This window comes from Trichechus manatus, unplaced genomic scaffold, assembly GCF_000243295.1.
Source record: "Trichechus manatus latirostris isolate Lorelei unplaced genomic scaffold, TriManLat1.0 scaffold00106, whole genome shotgun sequence".
NCBI lineage: Eukaryota > Metazoa > Chordata > Mammalia > Sirenia > Trichechidae > Trichechus > Trichechus manatus.
In genome coordinates, this window is record NW_004444042.1 from 6,794,443 (window position 1) to 6,815,301 (window position 20,859).

The 20,859-nt window shown below is 38.0% G+C and overlaps 1 protein-coding gene across 1 annotated transcript in view; it reads left to right on the forward strand.

Annotated features, from left to right (window-relative positions):
• The first annotated feature begins 941 nt into the window (after nt 1-941).
• USP54 (ubiquitin specific peptidase 54) overlaps nt 942-20,859 on the forward strand; it is a 134,546-nt gene continuing 114,628 nt past the window's right edge. The window contains exon 1 of the mRNA XM_023737678.1: nt 942-994. The gene's annotated coding sequence lies outside the window, so the exon portion shown is untranslated. The remainder of the gene's footprint in view (nt 995-20,859) is intronic.

Genomic DNA, 20,859 nt, shown 5'->3' on the forward strand with positions numbered 1-20,859 from the left:
TGGTCTAGACTATCACCCTATGAGTGCTATTCAGGAGGCCGCAAGAGGCGAACATGAATTCATATATTACAGTATTTCTACTTCCTTATTTGTTTCCCTCTGGGCTTTACTCTTCCTTGTCGACCAACGTTCTCCAAATCACCTTCTGTTCCAGATGCTATCCTATCAGTCTGCATTTACAGTTTTCCGAGAGATGAGAAGGACCTAAGTGTTGAGAGTCACGGAAGCAAGGATGATGTGTCCGTAGGGTGGCAAGCAACAAGAGCAAAGCTCAGATCACACACAAACGCGGTCCCCTTCCGCATCCAAGGCTAAACACCTATGCTTACATCCTATTTTTTCTTTTTAACTTTTGTTTCCTATTTTGGTCTGGCGAACTGATGGGGGCGGAACACCTCTGGATAAACATTTACCGAAGCCAAATACCGTTTACCAACTACGGCACGGTGAAGACGGATGCAAACTTTTTTGATAAAAACTTTTCGAAGGAAAGGAATGAAAAGATGGGAAGACAAGTTTCTGGCCTGCCCTCTCCATCTCCAACTACGCTGCATGCAGAAGGAAAATGCCGGGAAAACTTTAACTTCAGCTAAAGGCGACACTGCTCTAGGTTTGAGAAAGTTTGGGAAAAGAAGGCCCCATCCTTAAAGTTTTCCCATTGTAGGGTCCCTATAGTAACTTCCCCCAAACCCGGACCATCCCGCCAACAACAGTTTCCCGACTCTCGGGCCAGGTGAAACTTCATCCTCGCCTCAGTCCCACCTCGAAACCTTTCCAGGCCACCCTTGAAGTGCTTTGCGGCCGCCATTTTACTTTATACACTACTATCGCGAGATATACTGTAGCCGTTTCAAGTCTGACTTCGTTTACTTTCTGGCGAGGGGCTTTTCTGGGCAGTTCTCGCTGTAGCTGAGAAAAGTGTCGCGAGAACTGGTTGCCTTGGCTCCCTGTAGCTATAGCAGCCGCGGCGGTTAAGGATGCGGCGGCGGGAGCGGTGAGTGCGACACCCTCAGGGGGGCGGGGCCGGAGGTAACTGGGTGCAAGGGGTTGCTCCTGGGGAGGGGGCAGGGAAGACCGGGTCGCGAGGAATGCACCCAAGTGTGACGTGCGGGGAAGGACACGGGTCCCGTGGGTACAGGGACAGGGCGCCGGTCTGCGCTGGGGCACCCGGGGGGGCTCGAGTTGCTGGGAGGTCTAGGGGGAGGGACCGGGGTGTAGTGAGGTCCAAGGGGCAGGGGTCCGAGGTTGGAGGGGTGTGTGTGTTGGGAGCAGGGGGGTTACCGGGACTTGGAACTGAATAAAGGGATCGGGCTACATCGGGGAAGAAGTGGGAAGAAATGGGGTACAGCGAGAAGGAGGGTACGTTGAATGGGGGCACAGAGGTTGGGCCCGGTTTGCTTTGCGTTGTGTAATCCGGTGGGCTGGGTAGGAGAGGGGATTGGACTGTCGCAGCTCCCCGGGCTCTGCCTGAGGCTCGTTGGGGAGAGCGCGCCAGGATCTAGGTCCTAAATGGCGTGGCGGGAATGGTGGCGTCCCGGACCTTCAGTGTCCCCCACCTCCAAAGAAATGTCCCATAGACTCTGAAATGCGAAAGGAGGCTCCTGGTGAACTAGTATTAGTTAGAAAGATTTTTTTTGGCGGAGAGACTGAGTAGGATAATGAATGATTGCTGGTCTAAAATAAAGCGTGGGGTGGGGGCGGGAGAAAGAAATTCTTGAGAGAGGGAGAAAAAAAAAACTAAGGTCTGTTTCTTCTGGAGCGTATTGAGTTGGAAGAAGGGGGTGTGTGCTAAGATCACGTTTCTTTCCAGATTCATTCAAGCGTAGAATGCTTTTACGGTGTACTTATGAAATTGTATAGGCAGTGTAAAGTCAGTTTAGATAATACAGTGAAACCTTCCACAAATCCAACTTAAAAACTAAGAGAAGTCTTTCTATTGCAGCAGCAGGCTGAACACTAAATCTAGGGATAGTTTTAGTTGCTTGAATATACCAACTAATGCTCCCAGAGTGTGCCTATTCAGGTTATTTGCTTTTTAAGAAATGGACGAGGTTTTATTTTAGGAGACAGGACAAGTTTTGAATATCTGCCCATACAGAAATGACAGGAGTCTTGCAGGAGTTAAAATCACTAAGAGGGCAAAATATTTAGTCTCTGAGTCTTTAGGACTGTTTTCTGGAGACAGGTTTGGACCACTTTACCTGTTGACTCTTATTATTTCTAGTGAAAACAATGACTTCAGTTCAGGCATAAAAATAGTTTATACATTTCAATTTATAGATACTAGCTTTCTGATAATTTTTCTCACTGTATCTTCTGTAGGTATAAATTTGCAAGGGATAACCTCTTGATTATGTAACTGGATCATTCCATGTTGAGTTCCACAAACCCATTAATTAGAATAATGGCTTATAAATCCTTCTTGAGCTAGCCTTGATGTGGTTAGTCATTGAACCCATTTATTTGGTGTGTGTTAGATTAAAGCGTTTTATTTATGTCAGTAGCTAAACTTTAAAGTAGAAGTGCTTTTCTGAGGCAAGACAAAGCTTTGTGTGTTGGTTGGGCCCAAAAGATTTCTGCATGAATCCATCAACAATGTTTTACTGTGCAGGGAGGAAAAAAAGGATTAATACATTTATTTATTCATTCAGCAAACATTTATTGAGACCTATGGAGCTGACTCAGATCAGCAACTAACAACAACAACATTATATGTCTGACTACTGAGCCTTCAGAATACAAATACAAGTAAGAGAATCTTGATTTCTTCCTTGGAGTTGCTCAGAGCCTAGGAGAAGAGACTGAGAGAAACAGATAATTACAACGTAATAAGCACAATATATGAACACAGGAGTATGAAACAAGGTTCTGGCTCTGAGGAATTTACATAGCTGACATGACTAAAAGGGAAGAAAGAATTTTGAAAAATCACAAAATATGCAAATTCTAAACTGTATACAGCATTATATACCAAAACCAAAACCCGTTGCCGTCGAGTAGATTACAACTCATAGTGATCCTATAGGACAGAGTAGAACTGTCCAGTTGGGTTTCCAGGGATCGGCTGGTAGATTTGAACTGCCAGCCTTTTGGTTAGCAGCCTGAGCTCTTAACCACTGTGCCACCAGGGCTTCACAGCACAATACAGAGAACGTATATTAAGTTTGTCAGAGAAATATAAAAGTTTTAATATGTAAATTTGAGGGAAAAATTCACTGCTCAGTTAATAATAGTCTTTTTTGATACTCCTAAATACTACTGAGCTTTAAGTCAACAACAGCAACAACTAACATTCACTGAGTAATTATTAATGTGCCATGCATATAATCTCATTTTATTTTCACTAATCCTCTGCAGCTGCTACTAATATTCAATTTTTTTAAATAATTTTTTTTTGTTGAAAATATACATAGCAGAACATAACACTGATTCAGCAATTTCTACATGTACAATTCAGTGACATTGATTACATTCTTCAAGTTGTGCAAACATTCTCACCCTCCTTTTCTGAGTTGTCCTCCCCCATTAACATAGACTCACTGCCCCCTAAGGTTCCTGTCTAATCTTTTGAGTTGCTGTTGTCAGTTTGATCCCATATAGTTAGATCTGAAAAGAACACAATACTCAAGGCAGACATTCTTGACTAGTTAAGCTAAACTATTGTTTGGTTTTAAGAAGATTTCAGGGGATATTTTTGGTTTAAGGTTTAAAGATTATCCTAGGGCAATAGTGTCAGGGGTTCATCCAGCCAGTATTCAATTTTAAAGATTAAAAAAATTGAGGCATAAAAAGTTAAGGAAGTTACCAAAGATCATAAACCAAAAAACCAAACCTATTGTTGTCGAGTTGATTCTGACTCAAAGCAACCCTATAGGACAGAGTAGAACTGCTTCATAAGGTTTCCAAGGAGCACTGGGTAGATTCAAACTGCCAAACTTTTTTGGTTAGCAGCCTGAGCTCTTAACCACTGCACTACCAGGGCTCCAAAGATCATAGAGGTAGTAAACGACAAATTAGGGATTGGAGTTGGAAATTTTTGTGACTCTAAAAACTAACCCTCTTAACTCTTCCTTTCTTTTGAAGGAGGGAGCCTAGGGATGGGAGAAGGGGGTAGAAAGGTTGAAGGTGGAGTTGGCCAGGAGACGAGAGTTCACTGGAGTGGGGCTGGGAGGATATCAATTTATAGGTAAGAGTATCTCTTTATCTTTTAGGGTTTATTGTGGTAAAATATATATAAAAAAGTTTACCATTTTTAAGTGTATAATTCATTAACATTAATTACATTGACCATGATGTGCTGCCATCACCACTATCCATTTCTAAAAGTTTTACATCACCCCTAGTGGCGCAGTGGTTAAGAGTTCGGCCGCTAATAGTTCTACCCTGTCCTATAGGGTCGCTATGAGTCGGAATCGACGGGTTTGGTTTTTTTTAAAACAGAAACGCAGTACCCCTTTAGCAAAAACTCCCATTCCGTTCTCCCCTCAGTCTCTAGTATCCACTAATAAACTTTTGTCTCTATGCATTTGCCTATTCTAGATATTTCATATAAGTGAAATCATACATATTTGTCCTTTTGTGTCTGACTCATTTCATTTAGCATAAAATTTCCTAGCTTCATCCATGTTGTAGCATGTATAAGAATTTCATTTTTATTTATCACCGAATAATATTCTCTTGTATGGATATATCATATTTTGTTGATCCATTCATCTGTTGATGAACACTTGTGTTGTTTCTACTGTTTGGCTGTTAGTGGAAATGCTGCAGTGAATGTTGGTGTATATGTATTTGAGTCTCTGCTTTCAAGTCTGTTGGGTATATACGTAGGAGTGGAATTGTTGGATCATATGGTAATCTTTTAACTTTTTGAGGAACTGCCAAACTATTCCATAGTAGCTGAGACATTTTACATTCTCACCAACATGGGTTCCAGTTTCTTTACATCCCCACAAACACGTGTTATTTTCTGTTTCTCTGATAATAGCCATCCTAGTAGGTGTGAGGTGGTAGGGGTATCTCTTTTGTTAATTTGTAGATTTTTCTCTCAAATATTTACACTATGTATAGGGAACTAATTTGAATATTAGCATGATGCTAATATGAGGTTAGTATTGTTATATGGAGAATTGAGTAAATTACCATATTCATGCTGTGTATAATTGTATAGGGAGCTATGCTTGGGAAAATAAATCATAACAAGAAATTGTTATAATTTGTAAGCTTCCAGAGAGTGATCGTTTTAGTAGTGGAAATGGTTATCTATATTCATGTATAGGGCAAATGTTATTATGACAGACCTTAAGGGATTTAGTCAGTTTTTATACTGCAGTTTTTTTGTATTGAGAAAAGTGTATATACATATTACATGTATTTCTATATTTACTTTCAGATTTTTTTTTTAACTCCATATTCCAAAGTCTAAAATCTAATTTTCTGGTTAAAAATCAAATTTTGCATCTTATGATATCTTAGTATGTTCTTTTTAAAAATCTAAGTGTTAATGATAAATAACCATCCATGAATTATTGATACTTAGTTCTAGACTTAATTAAATGCTAGAGGTCAACCAGTTCAATTCATGGGTTTTATATTGAGAAACTAAAGCCTAGCAGAAATTAAATGACTTTCCCAAAGTCACACAGTTGCATAATGTCCTAATTTCCAATTAAGTGTGCCTTGTACTCTACCGCATTGCCAAAACAATATTTAATAATTGCTTACATACAGAGTTGTGGGGCCTTGGTGGCACAGTGGTTAAGAGCTTTGGCGTGCTACAGCTGCTAACCACAAGGTCGGCAGTTCAAATCCACCAGCCACTCCTTGGAAACCCCGTGGAGTAGTTCTTCTCTGTGCTGTAGGGTCATTATCTGTCAGAATCAACTCGACCACAACGGATTTGGTTTTGGGTTATGTATAGAGTTTTAGATGCTCTCAGCTAATTTTGGGATACCAGTGTTGTCAGGAGACTATTGGTAGATGACAGAGTATAAACTGGTTACCTGTTTTCTGTATACTATGTTTATAGTTCCTACTTGTATTTAGGATAAATGCATTCAGGTAATTTATTCAAGTGGTTCCTGTGTTTGGTGTTTTATATTACTGTTTCATTTTTTTCTCTGTTCAGCTGCATTGTTGAGCCAGCTTAACAAATATTTATCTGTCTTCAAAAAAGGGGGAAGGTATATGACTATGTTGTAATACATAATATTCTTTAGAAAGACATGCGGATTTGAAGGGGAGTTGCTCATGTTTTTTCATCTAGTTGACTTTCTGCAGCAGCCCTATCATCTGTATAGATTTTACCTGGAATAGTACATGGGTGTGAATGAAATTCTTGTGTTTTCAAACACCTTTTAACTAAGTGGGCTAGGTGCCCATGTTTTTTTTTTGAGTTATTTTTGAGGCATTGAGACTTTTTTCCAAGAAAGGTTTAGAGCAAGAAAATGAGATGAGAGAGGAAGAGGCTTGAGGACTGAGAATGGGACTTCTACCAAAGGGTTGAAAACAGAGCAGCTGATGATCTGTAAAAAGGATAATGCATCTTTTAACTCTCACTCTCCACGGGAGAGCCTGAAGACCTTTTCTTGTGTTTTCCTACATATACCCTCCAGGGGTATGTAAAAGTATTAATTCCCAGCGCTTATATAAACATTGAACAAACCAAAAATAATTTACCCTACATGACCGCTAAAAGAATGATATCACATTTCAAACTTCCATTTCTTAGATTGCTTATGAAGTTGAACATTCCCCCATATTTATTACTTTTCTTTTTTCACTTCCCTGTTTGTCTTTAGGGGCCCTGGTGGTACAGTGGTTAAAGAGCTCAGCTGCTAGCCAAAAAGTTCGAATTCACCAGCCGCTCCTTGGAAACCCTATGGGGCAGTTCTGCTCTGTCCCATTGGGTCTCTATGAGTCGGAATCAACTTGACGGCAATGGGTGGTTGGTTTGTCTTTAATGTTTTTTTTTAATTTATAAATATTTAAATCGTATTATTAAAATAAATAAAAAATACATTCTTTAGAAAAAAGAAACAATACTTTATATAGAGATTAAGAAACAAAAAACTCCCCTTCCATAGATATCCAAAGTTTGGTGGATTTTCTTCTAGTCCTTTTTCTATGCATTTGTAGCATATTATAGTGTCTTTTATACTATATAGTGAGATGATATAGTATAAATTATATTTTTCTGCAGCTTTTTTTTTAAGCTTTGCAATATGCCTTTGAGATTGCTTTATATTAGTACATACTTTTTAACAGCTGATCGTCTATCAGTTTGAATTATTGATTTAACTGTTCCTTTTGATGAACTTTTAAGCTGTCCACAGATTTTTACCATTATCAACAATGCTAGAATGAATATCCCTCATTCTTGCCTCTTGTGCATATGTTCTAGTGTACCTCTAGAGTGAGTATCTAGAATTTTAGAATTTTGGTTAAAAGATAGGCATGTTTTCAACTTTGATAGATACTGCCAAATTGCCCTGCAGGCAGGCTGTGTACCACTCTGCTTTCCCACCAGCAGTTTATGAAAGTACTTACATCCCTACATACCTGTCAACACTTGATACTATCGATCCTGTACATTTTTGCTACTCTGATGGGCAGAAAATCATTGTTTTTTTAACTTACATTTTCCAGATTATTTGTGAGTTTGAGCATCTTTTTCTTCATTGCCTACTTACATTTTTGTGCTATTGCTTATTCTATCCTTTGCCTCTTTTTTAACTGGGCTTTTTTCTTTTGCCTGTTGGTAAATTGATAACAATGCTTTATACATATATGTGGATACAAATCTGTATTATATATACATATAGTTGCAAATATTTCTCTCCCAATCTGTCGCGTTGTCCATAGTGTTGGTTGATGTACTAAAATTTTTATATTTCATGTGGTCATATCTGCCTATCTTTTTCTTTATGGCTTCTGGATTTTGAGGCTTGCTTAAGAAGGCTTAAAGGAGCCCTGGTGGCACAGTAGTTAAAGTGCTCGGCTGCTAATTGAAAGGTTGGCAGTTTGAACTCACCAGCCGCTCTATGGGAGAAAGATGTGGCAGTCTGATTCTGTAAAGATTTACAGCCTGGGAAACCCTAAGGGGCAGTTCTGCTCTGTCCTTTAGGGTCACTATGAGTCGGAATTGACTTGATGGCAATAGATTTAAAAGGCTCTTCCTATCCCAAAATCGTAAAAATATCCTACTACATTTTATTCTAACACTTTACTAGTTTAAAAGTATTTAGCCGTTTAATTATTGTGTGTTTTGTGAGGTATTCTTCTTTTTAATAATATGCAACTGTCCCAAACCTATTTGTTGAACATCCTGTCCTTTTCTCAGTGATGTGAAATCTTATCTTTATCATGCTCTAAAAAATATATATACGTATTTTGTTTGTTTCTGACACTCTTCTTTTCACTTGATCTGTCTGTTTCTTCCTGGGCCAATACCACACAGTTTTAATTAGTTTGAAGATCAGACCCCCTTTCAGTTTTAGGGTATGTGTAAGAGTAGCTTTTACTTCTTTCAGAACCAGCCTTTCAGGTTTCATTTAAAAAAAAAATTCTGTTGGGATTGTAACTGGGTTGTATTGCAGTGAATAAATAGATTACTTACTTTATAGGAGAATTTATTGAGGGTTCCCATTCAGTTCTTTAAAAAATTGCCCTTCAGAGAAGTTTATAATACTCTTAGTATCAGTCTTGTACATTTCTAATTTCTAGATACTTCATAGTTGTTTAAAGTTGTTATGGCAATTGGGATCTTTTATCCCATGACTTTTTTTTAATTGGTTGTTGCTGGCATATAGGAAAGCTGTTGATTTTTCCATGTTGATCTTGAATCGAATCACCTTCCTTAACCCTTTATTGATTGTAATAGTTTTTCATTTCATTCTTTTGGATTTCCAAGATAGTCATTTTTCCAGCTGTTCATGTCTTTGCCCATTTTCATTTTGGTATATTTGATTGTTTCTTATTTTGATATATTAAAGCTCTTCATAGTAAAAATATTATTCCTTTATTATGTAGCTTGCAATGTTTTTTCTAGTTTGCTGTTTGCTTTTAGGGGAAACCTTTTGACCGTCAGTGGGTTGAAACACTAGAATGGGCTATTGAAATGCTTGTAAGGTTAATATCTTGACCCTAGGAAAATTCTGAGGTTAGAATTCTTTAAACCAAGTCTGATGAATAAACCTATTCATTAAGATGAATGGAAAAAAAAACCAAAAACACTTCTAGGCACAAAGGAGATTTGATTATAAAATTCAGAAACTCATCTGAGTTAAACGATAGAATTTAAAGTTCAGAAGAAGATAACTGAGTACAACTGATCCGGCTTTAGAGGTAACTAATTTATATGAGGAAAGCTAGATTAGCTAATGCCTTGCTATTCAAAATGTGGTCTACAGATCACCTAGAAGCGAGTAGATAATTAGAATCTGCATTTGAACAAGATTCCCCAAGTGATTCACATACACATTCAAGTCTGAGAAGCACTGATCTAACCTGCAGTATCTAAAGAAGTATGGGAACTTAAAGCTCAAACAATCCAATTTAGCAGGTGGGATAAAGCAACGGGAGTTGAGAGTACAGAAGATATGGAAGTTTTGGAACGTAGTAACATTACAGTTTCAAATCATTCCTTTATTCATAGTTGGACCCTCTCAAGAAGCTAGGGATATAAGGAGCATCTTCCAGGAGATAGGGCTGGCAGATCCAGGTTGGGTGTTGGGTCTCCAGCCAAATAGTTGGGCATCCAGGGCAAGGGATTTAGTCTTTGCAGAAATTTAGACTTGCTGTGCTATTCAATATGGAAGCCACTGTCCACATGTGGTCTTTTAAAATTAAAAATTTGGTCTATCAATATCAAAAATATGAACAAATTTCTAATGTTCGATGAGAATTTTTTGGACAGTAGAATTCACTTTTAAGTTAACTCTTTAGTCTCCCCCACACAGAGTACATCTGTAGAAAAGACTATCCAAATTCTATTTATTTTAGTTCTGAACAGAGTATCATATAGTAAATTTGTGAATGATTCTTTTATTTATTTATTTTTGATGGATGGTTTCAAAGACATACCTGAATATTTATATGATTGTAGTTTGTATAAAATGGTTTTTAACCCTTTGTAATCTTCCAGAGTTTTTCTTATTTCTTTCAGTTTGGCTACATAAATATTCACTATAGACAAATGTATCTTAAGAAAAAGTTATAACATCTGTTACTTAGTTTTTTGCAAATAGGAAATTTAGCCTTGTCATTGTTGGTATGGAACTAATAAATTATTCTGAAACCCACGTTTTAGTATTTTAGTACTTTCTGGTAGCAATACCTTCCTGTATCATGTTAAAAGCAAGATACATGTTCTACAAAGCACATTTTTCAAATAGCAAATTGAGTTTTTAAATGAAACAGAAGCTGGGGATAAGATTATATTGGACTCTTGCAAAATTTATTTTTGTCAGTCATACTGTGACTTGTACGTAGCTTCATTTTTTTCTCGGACATGAAAAGTAGGTTTCTAATAGAAAGCTAGCTGAGTAAAATTGATCAGGTTGAAAACCACCTGGATAATGACTTATTTGCAACTCTCAGGAGAAAACAATTTTCTTTTCCTCCTGAGAATAAGTATCTGAATAAACATCTTCTAAATAATGCCATAGTTTCATAGTAAAATTTGTAGAAAAATTCATTCACTGTAGAAACATAACTTTCTCCTTACATGTGTGCCATTGTCTCATAACTGATCTGCACTCAGCACTTGTTTTTCTGTGAAGTACAGGTCTGTTTCCTTTGGTTGGTATAGTCTGTCCTGGACTTTGACTCCAGCTAGAGCCTGTGTGGTGTGGTGGTTAAGAACTTGGCTGCTATCCAAAAGGTAGGCAGTTCGAATCCACCAGCCACTCCTTGGAAACTCTATGGGTCAGTTTTACTCTGTCCTGTAGGGTCACTATGAGTCAGAATCAGCTCGACAGCAACGGGTTTGGTTTGATTTTGAGCTGTAGAGTACCAAAAAAAAGTAAGTCCTTAATTCCCTCTTACCATTTCTTTCAACACTTTATTTATGTTTACTCATGATAGTTGAAGACCAGAAGGGTATTTGTGAATGACTGAGAATTCCATTATGTGTTCCTTCAGTGTTAGGGAACCCCAGAGAGAGGCAATAACATTTTAGTCTTGAGTTTTCACCCTTTCTAGGGCCCACCAGGTGTGAGGAAACTTCTAGCATATTTCAGACTTGAAATAATAAACTTTGTACTTAAAAAGTTTTAGACACCACACTGTTTTAGTGTATTTAATTGATATGGAGAAATGAGAATAGATTTGTATTGTTCATATTGTATCAGTCAATGTTTGACTGATGTTTAAACCACAGATTGCCACAATGTAACTAATTTTGAGTAAAAAAATCTGTATGAGGAACCAAACTAAGGCCATGATTTTAACTGAGCAAAGTATAGAAGTCTGGTTTAGAATTGTTTCTTCCTGTGTACAACAGTCTGATCCCGTTGTGCACGGGGTTGCCATGAGTTGGAGGCCGACTCAGTGGCAGCTAACAACAATATGCCTCATAAAAAGAAATAATAACTCACTTTTTTTTTTAACTTACTTTAGAACTCTGATTTCACATTGGCTTTCATCCTTTTTATTTCTTCTTTCAGTAGACAGTTACTGAGCACCTGTTTTTTTATAACAGCTTTGAGATATAATTTACATACTATACAATTCACCCATTTAAAGTATACAGTTCAGTGGTTTTTAGTAAATTCACACGGATGTGTACAACCATCACCACAGTCAACTTCAGAACATTTTCATCATCCCAAAAAGAAACCCTATACCTATTAGCAGTCATTCCCCATTTCCTCCAGTGCTCCCTTGCAACTCTAGGCAAGCACTAATTTATTTTCTGTCTTTATGGATTTGCCTTTCTGGAATGTCATATAAATGGAATCATACAACATGTGACCGTTTGTGTCTGGCTTCTTTCACTTAGCATAATGTTTTCAAGGTTCATCCATGTTGTGTTGAAAGTTATTCCATTGTATGGATACAGTGTGTTTTACTTATCCATTTATCAGTTAACGGACATTTGGGTTTTTCCACTTTTTTGGCTGTTAGGGTGAGACCCTGGAGGCTCCTGGGGCACAAGGTTTAAGGTGGTACTAAGGATACAGATGGTTAAGCACTGGACCATTAACCAAAAGGTTGGGGGTTTAAAGTCTCCCAGAAGCATCTTAGAAGACAGCCTGGTCATCTGCTTCCAAAAGGTCACGGCCTTGAAAACCCTATGGAGCAGTTTTGCTTTGCACACATGAGGTCGCCATGAATTAGAATTTATTTGAAGGCAACTAACCACAAGGGTTGTGCAAGTACAAAATTTAAGGAGACACTCTCATTGTCCCTGGTTAGGACACATTCCATAGTTATTGATTCAAATTGTTCTTTTCCTACATTTTCCTCAAAGTGCTTTGCCCAAGAAGAATACCGTAAGTCCCCAGGTTACTAACTTGTCCGACTTATGACAACGTGTACAACTTACAGACAACTTATACTTGCCCTTTAATGTTATGTAAATTTGCCCTCACTTTGAAACAATTGAACCAACCCCTATCTGCAACAAATTCTTCACCACTGTCACCTTCACTTGCTGCACATGCAGCTTTTAAATCATTGAAAAGGCTTTCAGTATTTTCTTGCACTAAAGTAAGGCTAAATAAGAACTGTATGCACCTGTTCTGACTTACCTACAAATTTGACTTGAAACAGGAGCAGATCTTGTTTGTAACCCGGGGACTGCCTGTACTGACATTATATAATTGATTTGTATGTGTCAACCTTTGATGTTAAAGCCATGCAATTTTGAAGCCGTGGTGTTTTCAGTCACCTCCTATACACGTGAAAGCTGGACGATGAGTACGGAAGACCAAAGAATTGACGCCTTTGAATTGTAGTGTTGGAGAAGAATCTTGAATATACCATGGACTGCCAAAAGAACAAACAAATCTGTCTTGGAAAAAGTACAACCAGAATGCTCGTTAGAAGCAAGGATGGCGAGACTATGTCTCGCATACTTTGGACATGTTGTCAGGAGGGATCACTCCCTGGAGAAGGACATCATGCTTGGTAAAATAGAGGATCAACAAAGGAGAGGAAGACCCTCAATGAGATGGATTGACACGGTGGCTGCAACAGTGGGCTTAAGCATGGCAGCGATTGTGAGGATGGCACAGACCGGGCAGTGTTTTGTTCTGTTGTGCATAGGGTTGCTATGAATTGGAACCGACTCGATGGCACCTAACACGTGTTAACCTTTGACGTTAAAGCCATTAAAAAAAAAAAGTCATTGTAATGTTTGTCCATAGTCCTTTAATTATAAGGCAAAACATTAGTATTCTGCCCTGCTCCTTCCTACTACCCCTGATTCTTGTTCTCTGGATTTTGACCGTTGGCTTTCTCCACATCCACTCCTGCCTTGTATTTACCTCCATATATGTCTAAATAATGTTTAAGCTGATATTTTCTATGCTCCCGCCCCCCCCATACAGGCACAATTTCCTCTCCCAATGTAGCTATAATACAATTTTTGGTTAAATTAGTTGTAGTAGGCAGAATAATGTCTCCCCTAAATATGTCCATGTCTCAATTCCCAGAACCTGTGAATATGTTACCTTACGTAGCAAAAGGGAATTAAGGTTGCAGATGGAATCAAGATTGCTAATCAGCTGACTTTAAAATAGGGAGAACATCCTGGATTATCCAGGTGGGCCAAATGTAATAACAAAGGTCTTGTAAAAGTGGAAGAGGGAGGCAGAAGATGGAGAGATGCAATCTAAGTAAGAAGCAACTCACCATTGCTGGCTTTGAAAATGGAAGGAGGTGGAGTCATGATCCAAGGAATGCAGGTGGCCTTTAGAAGCTGGAAAAGGCAAGGAAATGGATTCTTCCCTAGAGCCTAAAGAAGGTAAATGCAGCCTTGCCTCACCTTGATTTTAACCCAGTGAGAGCATGTCAGACTTCTCACTACAGAAATGTAAGATAAAAATTTGTGTTCTTTTAAGCCACTAAGTTACTGCAGCAATAGAAAACTTAATATATCAGTATTTGGTGTTTACATTTGTCTTGGTTATCTAGTGCTTCTGTAACAGAAATAGGACAAATGGGTGGCATTAACAAACAAATTTATTTTCTCACAGTTTAGGAGGCTAGAAGTCCGAATTCAGGGTGCTGGCTCTAGGGGAAGGCTTTCTGTTTCTGCTGCTCTGGGGGAAGGTCCTTGGTTCCTTGTCGGTCTTCATGTGGTATGGCATCTATCTTCTCCCATCTCTGCTTGCTTGCTCGCTTGTTTATTCTCATATCTGAAGAGACTGACTTAAGACACACCCTGCACTAATACTGTCTTATTAACATAACAAAGAAAACTCATTCCCAAATGGGATTATAACCACAAGCATAGGGGTTAGGATTTACAACACATATTTCTTGGGGGGACACAATTCAGTACATAACAACATTATTGTGATTATATATAGTTCACAGCTAAGCTATGTAGTAATAATTTCCTTTTCTTGTACAACTTTTGTTTTTCCTAGAGTTATAACAGCTTTTTTGTTGTTTAGTTTTTTTGAAGTCATTCTTAAAAGTTATTTGCTATAGAACGAGTGTCAAGACTTGATTTAAATGTCAGCTCAGTCTCTGTGGGCTCACAGGCAAGTTAATTATATCTACGTATTTTTAAATTGAAAATTTTATTGAGATAATTTTAGATTTACATGGAGTTGTAAGAAACAATACAGAGAGATCCTTTTTACATTTGCCCAGTTTCCCCCAATGGTAACATTTTGCAAAACTATAGTATATTACAATCAGGATAGTGACATTGATATATACCACTGATCTTATTCAGACTTCCCCAGTTTTATTGGTATTTGTGTGTGTGTGTGTGTGTGTGTGTGAGAGCGTGTGAGTTTGCTACAATTTTATTACCTGTGTAGGTTCATGTATCCACACCACCACAGTCAAGATACTGAACAGTTCTAAAACCACAAGGATCCCTGGTGTTCCATAGCCACCTCCACCTCCCAACCCCTCCCTCTAAAATTTTATCTCTTCAAAAATATTATATAAATGGAATCATATAGTGTATTGCTTTTTTTTTTCCCACTCAGCATAATGCCCTGGAGGTTCATTCAAATTGTTGCATGTATCAATAGCTTGTTCCTTCTTATTACTGAGTAGTATTCTATGGTATAGATGTAGCACTCTAACGATTCACTCAATGAAGGACATCTGTGCTGATACCACTTTGGGGCTATTACAAATAAAGCTACTATGAATATTTTTGTACAGGTATTTTCTTTTGTGTATGTGTACAGGTTTTGTATGAACGTAAGTTTTCATTTTTCTGGAATACTTGTTAAGGAGTGCAGTTGCTGAATCATATGGTAGTTGCATGTTTGGCTTTTAAAAGAAACTGCCAAACTGTTCCAGCATGACTGCTGTTTTACATTCCCACCAGTAATTTATCAGTGATCCAGTTTCTTTGTATTCTCACCAGGTGTTGTCACTATTTTATATTTTAGCCATCCTGATAGCTGTGTAGTGATAACCAGTGTGGTTTTTACTTGCATTTTCCTAATAGCTAATGATGTTGAAAGGAGCCCTGGTGGCACAACTGTGAAGTACTTGGCCATTAACCAAAAGGTCGGCAGTTTGAACCCACTCAACAGCTCCTCAGGAGAAAGACCTGGCGATGTGCTTAGAGATACAGATGTGCTTAGAGATGTGCATAGAGATTACAGCATAGAAAGCCCTAAGGGGCAGTTGTACTCTGTCACATGGGTCACTATGAGTCGAAAATAGACCCGAGGGTACCTAACAACAACAACAGCGATGCTGAACATTTTTCGTTTATTTGCCATTCGTATATCCTCTTCTGTGAAATGTCACTTCATGTTTTTTGCCCATTTTCTTATTGAATTGTTTGACTTTTTTACTGTTGAGTTTTCAGAGTTCTTTTTAAATTCTGGATGCTAGTCCTTTGTTGGATGCGTGGTTTGCAAATATTTTCTCCCTGTTTGCAGCTTGTGTTTTCATCCTTTTCACTTGGGCTTTCACAGAGCAAAAATTTTTAATTTTGATGAGGCCCAATTTACCAGGTTTTCCTTTATGGATCATATTTTTGGTGTTAAGTCTAAGAACTTTTTGCATAGCCCTAGATCCCAAAGATTTTCTCCTATGTTTTTTCTAAAAGTTTTACAGTTCTACATTTTACATTTAAGTCTGTGATCCATTTTGAGTTAATTTTTGTAGTATAGGGTATGAGGTTTAGGTTAAGGTTCATTTTTTTTTTTTTTTTGCTTATGGACGTCTAGTTGCCACAGCACCAATGAAAAGGTTTTTCCTCCGTTGAATTGCTTTTGCACGTTTGTCAAAAATCAGTTGAGAATACTTGGGTGAGTCTCTTTTTGGGACCTCTGTTCTGTTCCATTGATCTATGTGTCCATCCCTCTGCCAGTATCACACTGTCTTGATTACTGTAGCTACGTAGTAAGCATTAATACTGGGTAGAGTAATTCCCCCCTATTTATACTTCTTTGTCAAGATTGTTTTAGCTATTCTAGGACCTGTGTCCTTCCATATAGATTTTGAATAAGTTTGTCTATGTATACAAAAATCCTTGCTGGGATTTTGATAGGATTTGCATTAATTCGGGAAGAATTGACATCATTATTATGTTGAGTCTTCCAAACCATCAATACAGTCTAGCCCTCCATTTATTTAGGTTTTCTTTGATTTTTTTCATCAACGTTTGGTAATTTTCAGCATATAGATCCTGTATATGTTTTGATAAGTGTATAGCTAAGTATTTCATTTACTTTGGAATGATTGTAAATGGTATTGGGCTTTTAACTTCAGTTTCTGTATGTGCATTGTTAATACAGGTGGTCCCCGATTTACGTCGCATTCGAGTTGCGTGGAACCGCACTTACTACCGTTCTGTTTTTTTGTACATCTTATCGTTAGTAACGTGTACTAATACAATGTTGCTGTGTGTAGTTTGTTGATGTTATCCTTCTCAGACATTCACTGGCAGTTGTTCAGTTTTATGATTTACTGTTCAAAACACTTCAGTATAGCAGGCTATGGCCTGGTCTACAATAAAGTCAGTTTCGGTGTCAGGAGTCATAATAGATAGAAAGTTGGACAATGTTCAACTCTAATAACATATGACAGTTGAACTGTGCAAGTGCCTGTCTTAGGCAAGTTCTCTAGAGAAGCAAAACCAGTCAAGTGTATGAATACCTGTATAGAGAGATTTATATCAAGGAAGTGGTTCACGTGGTTGTAGAGGCTGGAATGTCCCAAGTCTCTGGGTCAGGATAGAGGCTTCTTCTGATCACATAGCTGCAGGGGCTGGCAAACCCAAGATCGGCAGGTCAGAGAGCAGGATTCTTGCTCACAGGCTGTGAAGATCCACAAATGCCAAGATCGACAGGTGAGACCACAGGTAAGCAGCTAGCTCAAGTTCCAAGAACTGGAGCCAGCTGCAGGATCTAGTGTGAGCAAAAAGCCCCCGAGCCTTGCCAGCATGTCTGCTTGTATTCTATGCAGACCACACCCCCAAGGAAGCTCCCTTTCAGCCGATTGGCTACTCACAGCAGAGCCCATAATGGGAATGATTACATATCAATTCTCAACAGTGAAGTGACCACAACATTATATGACTGCCGAAACACTGGGAATCATGGCTCAGCCAAGCTGACACACAATCTTAACCATCACAGCACCCGACGGTCATTAGAACTCCGACTTCGTTGTTAAGACCCTGACTTCATTGTAGACAAGGCCTATAGTGTGATCTTATTCAGCATTTGGCACCATAAGAAGTATCAGTTGTTAATTTGAAGCAGAGTTGTTCAAATTTCTCTAACTGTAACACTTGTACTGCTTATACCTCCAACAGCATGTCTAACAAAAGAAGTATTGCCACTGAACATTCTAATCCAAAAAAGAAGATGAGGAAGACCCTAGACTTGGATATAAAGATGAAGATCATTAAGGCTTATGATAATGGAAAAAAAGTCGGCGGAATAGCACGTGAAGAAGGGCTATCTCAATCAATCATTTTGACGATCATTAAGGATAAGAATAGAATTTTGGGGGCAGTTAAAGGAGCAATTGGCATAAAATAGATAATTTTAACAAAGAAGAGGCAAGGGCCAATCCATGAGATGGAAAAGCTGTTGATAATTTGGATAGAAGACCAAATCCAGAAGAGGATTCTTATGAGTTTACTGATGATTCAAACGAAAGCCTGTAGCATTTTTGAAAACCTAAGGAACAGCAAGGAGAAGACTACCGTGGTAGTTTAATGCCATCAAGGGCTGGCTTCATCGCTTCAAATGTAGATTTGGCTTACATACGTGCGTATAACTGGAGAAGCAGGAAGCGCTGATGTGGAACAGCTCATAGATCATGAAGAAGGAGAATTGACAGATCAGGACTGTCCTAGTTATCTAGTGCTGCAATAACAGAAATACCAAAAGTGGATGGCTTTAACAAAGAGAAATTTGTTCTCTCACAGTTCAGGAGGCTAAAAGTCCATATTCAGGGTGCCAGCTCCAGGCGAAGTCTTTCTTTCTCTGTTGGCTTTGGGGGAAGGTCGTTATCATCAATCTTCCCCTGGGTCTAGGAGTTTCTCAGTGCAGGAACCCTGGGTCCAAAGGACGCACTCCATTCCCCGCTCTTCATTCTTAGTGGTGGTAGGAGGTCCCACTCCTCTCTGCTCTCTTCTCTCTTTTATATCTCAAAATAAATTGACTTAAGATGCAGTCTTATCCTGCAGATTGTGTCCTGCCTCTTTAACATAACTGCCTCTAATTCTGTCTCATTAACATAGAGATTAGGATTTATAACACATAGGATTATCAGATTGCAAAATCGAGGACAGCTACACAATACTGGGAATCATGGCCTAGCCAAGTTGACACACATTTTGGGGGGACACAATTCAATCCATAACAAGGACATAATGGATTTTGAAGAAGGAAGGAGTCCTGGGGAAGAGGAAGGAGTGCTGGGGAAGAGGAAGAGTGCAGTTGTCAAAAAAAGACTTTACAGTGAAAGGATTGGCTGAAGTTTTTGAAACTAAGTCAGGGGCTTCGATTGCTTGAAAACCTGGACCCAAATGCTGATCGATTTGCTAAAGTCACTAGGCAGATTCGGGAAGCAGTGAGATGTTACCATGAAATAATATGAAGAAAAAAAGAAAAGGACCATACAGACAACTCTCACCAATTTTCTCACTAGAAATACCATCCCTGTTCCCAAGGATAATCCAGATGATCCAGAACTTTCTGCAAGTGGAGAACTTTCTACAACCTTCCACATCTGACAAAACGCCAGCGTTGTCCATCTCTTCTTCATTGTCGGAGTAAATTTTTATGCTTGTGTATTTTTTATGTATGTATTAAAATATATCTGTAAGTTTATATGAAATATTTCTAACCCCCAAAGATAAAGATCAAATTTATAAAGACACTGATACTAAAAGGCAGTCATAATGAAAACAAACAAAAAAAATGAAATATTCAGTTTACGTCAGAACCAATTTACAAAAGAATCGTTGGAGCAGAGCCCCATTGTAAGTCGGGGATTACCTGTATATAGAAATGTGATTGATTTGTGTGTGTGTGTGTATTAATCTTGTATTTTTTTTACCTTGTTATTTCTAGGAGTTTTTTTTGTGATTTTTTTGGGGGGATTTTCTACATAGACAATCATATCATTCACAAAGTTTTATTTCTTCCTTTCCAGTCTGTGTGCCTTTTGTTTCTCTTTCTTGCAGTGCCTAGAAATTCCAATACTGTGTTGAATAAGAATGGTGAGAGTGGACATTCTTGCTTTGTTCCCAATCTTAAGGGGAAAGGTTTTTGTAGATGCTCTTTACGAAGTATTTCTTAATCTCATTTCCTTTATCTGTGAAGTTAGGATAATAATCCACCTGAATGAATTAGATGAGGTAATAGATGTCAGTTTTTAGCACAGTAGATATCATGTAGTAGACACCCACGTTTTAGTTTTGTCTTTTCCTTCACTGAACTGTTTTAAGTGTAAAAAGAGATAGTGTTTATAAAAATACTTTATAAACAATCTATCAAATATTGTTCATGTTTGTGTTAAAAATAATCAAATTTCGATTGTGTTCATTTAAGGGGAAATAGGGTGATGTGAAAATAGAGAAAGTGTGAGTAAACTTTTGTTGAATAACATGTGCCAGGTACAGTGTTCAACACTTTACATGCATTATCCCATTTAATCCTTACAACAACCTTATGAAGCACATTGCTTCCTCTCAAGGATTATTTCTTAGTTTTTAATTTTTTTTCTTCCACCCTTTCTGAATAAGCTTTAGGAATGGAGCTAATACTGTTTAATGCAAAGTTCAAACTTTCTGTAGGATATGACAAATAATTTTATTATTTCTAAGCTACCATGCTTTATATTTTGAAACTATTCTTTACGCTGTCTCCTTTTTTTTTTTTTTTTTTTTAGTAAACCCTAGTGATGATATTTACTTTGTACTTGTGTTTCTAGGAGTACATTAGCTGCCCCCATTATGTTACGTTCTTTCAGTTGTATGAAACTCATCAGATAAGAGTAATAAATTTGTCTGTTACCTACATCAGTTATTTTCAACAAATATCACCAATAAAACTTGAATTGATTTTTGAAAGAGGAGAAAACCAGTAGACTGTTTAAAGTTGGATTTAGAGTTTTTCTCACTCAATATCTTATATTGACCACGCTAAGACCGGTTTTGATTAGTTCTGTGTTTTTTATTTTTAAATT